Source organism: Phalacrocorax carbo, chromosome 4 (assembly GCF_963921805.1).
Source record: "Phalacrocorax carbo chromosome 4, bPhaCar2.1, whole genome shotgun sequence".
Classification (NCBI taxonomy): domain Eukaryota; kingdom Metazoa; phylum Chordata; class Aves; order Suliformes; family Phalacrocoracidae; genus Phalacrocorax; species Phalacrocorax carbo.
Genome location: NC_087516.1, coordinates 39,688,091 through 39,691,748, shown reverse-complemented (window position 1 = coordinate 39,691,748; position 3,658 = coordinate 39,688,091).

The following is a 3,658-nucleotide window of genomic DNA, read 5'->3' as shown; positions in this document are numbered from 1 at the left end:
GAGAATAATATTGATAACACACTGATGCTCTAGTTGTTGCTAAGTAGTGCTTACACTAGTCAAGGACTTTTCAGCTCCGCATGTTCTGCTAGGTGCACAAGAAGCTGGGAGGGGACACAGCTGGGACAGCTGACCCCAGCTGACCAAAGGGATATTCTATACCATATGACATCATGCTCAGCATATAAACTGGGGGCAGCTGGCCAGGGAGCAGCAACGGCTGCTCGGGGACTGGTTGGGCATCAGTTGGCAGGTCGTGAGCAGTTGCATTGTGCATTATATTTTGTATATTTTTTTATTGCTATTATTATTATTTCCCCTTCCTTTTCTGTCCTATTAAACTGTCTTTATCTCTACCCACAAATTTTACTTTTTTTTCCCGATTCTCTCCCCCATCTCACTGAGGGGAAAAGTGAGCAAATGGCTGCGTGGTATTTAGCTGCCTGCCGGGTTAAACCATAACAGATTACATGATGAGCAATTTTGAGTGTGCTTAACTGTTCACAGTAACTGTCTAGGCAACTATGAAACAGATCAGTCATCCACTGCCTATTAATTCTCATCCAAGATTTTGTCACCATAAAGGGAATGTCTTTGTAGTTCACTGTATACTTCAACCAGCCAGAAGAAAAAAAAACAACTATGCCTTAGTGAGAATCTCAATGCTGACATTGTTCTTTGGACTGTTGGATTAGAAGAACAGGATGTGCTTCTGTTCTGCGTATTTCTGTTCTCTCATGTTGCTTTCAGAGAAATGTAACTTTACTATTTGGTCTAAAATGATATTCCATTTAAATTAGTCTATATTTGCTAGATGATAATATTCCTTGCCAACACCTTTTTTTCAAAGCTTTGTTAATTGCAAATTTAACTTATGTATTTAAACTACACACCAATATTCTAAGACTAACACATTAATCCAAGGGAGAAAATGTGCATAAAACAAAGAGTTCAAGCAATTGGATGCTGGTAGCTCTACTCTTGCATATTAACCACATCAATTTTATGCCAAATGTCCTGCGACATGAACTGGACAACAAAGCAGGGAATTGGGGCTGCTGTATAAATTCTGGAAAATGGAATTTAAAAAAGTATGGTATACTTTTCATAATTCTGGGAAACCTGAAATTTTTGAAAGAAATGTACCTTTTTTTTTCTAATGAGATCACAACTGCAATAATACACCAGCTATGTCAGCAAAAATACAAGTGTCCAGTTCTGAGCACACTGTCCTACTGTATGCTATTACCTGAATGTAAATATTGCAAATGCACAAACAAATGAAGAATTGGTGCCTGAGAACACCACTGAGAAAAATAACAAAGGCAGCTGTGCATACAGCTACAACAACAGGGGACAAATTTATGAGCATATGTAGATTTACTCCATTTCTGGTTTAAAAATAGATTTCAGCTTTCACTGCAGGTGACTTGCCATTATTTGCTACATCAATTATCACAGTACAGCAGAATGCTATGATTTTGTTGCTGTAACAGCAGACAGGAAGTAAAAAATAGTAAAATGTTAAACTTAAGTGAGATTTATTTGCTTGTTTGTTCTTGAAATTTGCACATTTAATTACCAATGGGAGAGATTATTTCTTGTGGACATTGGATTTTTCAAAGTCCATATAAGGTATGAACTATTGATGGAACTACCTGCCAGGAAATGTTATATTCTAATAGAGAACCCTGAAATAAATTTAACGAAAGCTTTTACTTTGTAAGCAATTCATCAGCCTCCTTTTAAAACTTGCATCTTACAAAATATGTTCCCTTGTAGCTTGGGAATTGCAGTGTTGAAACTGAATGGCAACAACTGAGACTTCCTGACTCAAGGAATTACTGTTACAAAAGTATCTAGGATTATTCTGCTTGGAATGCTGTAAAACAGTTATATATTTCTGTCTTTGCTGCACTACTAGATCATTAAAAAAATGTATCAGCAATAATTTTGCCCAGCAAACGTTCTTCATTCAGCTGCTGTCATTCAAGTACTTTTACCTAAAACCCATCCTTATGTAGAGTTCAGCATTGGGCATTTGTATCTAACTCTAAAACTGTCAGACTGGTATCTCTTACAGTGCTATTACCTCTCTTCCCTTTGTTGCAAATGTATTCTTAAACACTTTTCTTAAAGCGAAGAAGCTCCCAAACGTTTATCAACCACCACCAAACACTTTAATATAAAGCTCACCGACAACAGTTTGTACATACCTGGAATTCAACTTTTAGTGGAATAAAAACACATGCAGAAGGTGAGTTACTGCAGAATCTCTAGTTAAAATTTATTTTTTACTTGAGTGGAAAAAGGGGTAGAGAACCTTAAATGGTTACTATGGCAGCTTCTGATACACCTGCAGAATTTGATGTGGAATTGAAAACCTACTCTGCTGTAACACACTACACAAACCATGTACTGAAAAATACCCAGTTATAAATTCCCTTATCATGAAAAATATTTGATAGCCAAGTAACAGGAATTGTTATTGTCTGTACTTTTAAGGTGCTTACATATGAATATAGAAACCTGAGTTATGTATCAATTTCTAACTGCCTTGGAAGAACAGTAAAGGAAGACTCAAGGGCAGCAGAGAAATCAGTTTCACATACCATTTTGGAACACTGGTTGTTTCTGCTCTCTGACTAGTGAGCTTAATTCTCTGGCTAATGATTGCCTTACTGTTTTAATTTAGAATGATCACAGCAAAAACATCACCGTGAAAAAGAAAAAATAACACATTTGCGGCAAAGGGTAGCATACCCTAACTTTAGTAGCAGATCTGAGTTCACAGTTTTATTTCAGCAAACATAATGACTTTAACCTGATTTAGTCACTTCCTTTCAGGAAAAAAAAAATCTTTTAGGAATAAGACACATTTTGACTGAACCCAGATAAAAGACTGGACTGTTTATATAAGAAATAATATTAATTGAGAGATTTTGACCAGTGCAAGTATGCCTCACAAAGCAGACATTAGGAAACAGTGTCTAATGTTGTACCTTCAAACGCAAGTTCCCGCAATTTTCTTAAAAGCTTGTGGAGTTTATTACACCAGTTCTTACTTCAAATGCAGCAGGGAAAGGAGCATTTTCCTTGTTTAAACTTAGACTGACTGCAAAAAACCTATTAAACGTTGACTTTTTAAAGGCTGAAATTAGCTTCCAATTGTGAATTAAGTAAGTCTTTACAGAAGATGTACTTTCAAGGGTGTTTTAGACTATACCAGGAACCCTGTGACAGCTAACTAGGTATTTGAGGGCATGAGAAGTTCACACCTCAGAACAAAATAAAAAGGATATACCGTGTTTTCCCTGAAGGGTCTCACAAAACAAAGCTTTTTGATTAACACTCCGCTCCACGCAGAAGGCAGCCTAAGTTTAAGACACGGGCTGGCCGGACTGGAAAAGAAAGAAGAGCGGGGTTAGGCCGGGCCCGCCCCTCTGGCCTCCTGCAGGCCGGCGGCAGCCGCCCCTCGGCACCCGGGGACCCCTCACCGCGCCCCCGGGCACCCCTCAGCGGGGCCGGCCCCAGGGCGCCCGTCGCGTTTCTTTCCCTCAGTCTCGGCCTGAGCTGCCCCAGGGGCCGCCACGACAGCCCCGCGGTAACGGCCCGGCGCTCACCGAGGCGGCCGGGAGGAGGCGGGGCGGCCCCGGCG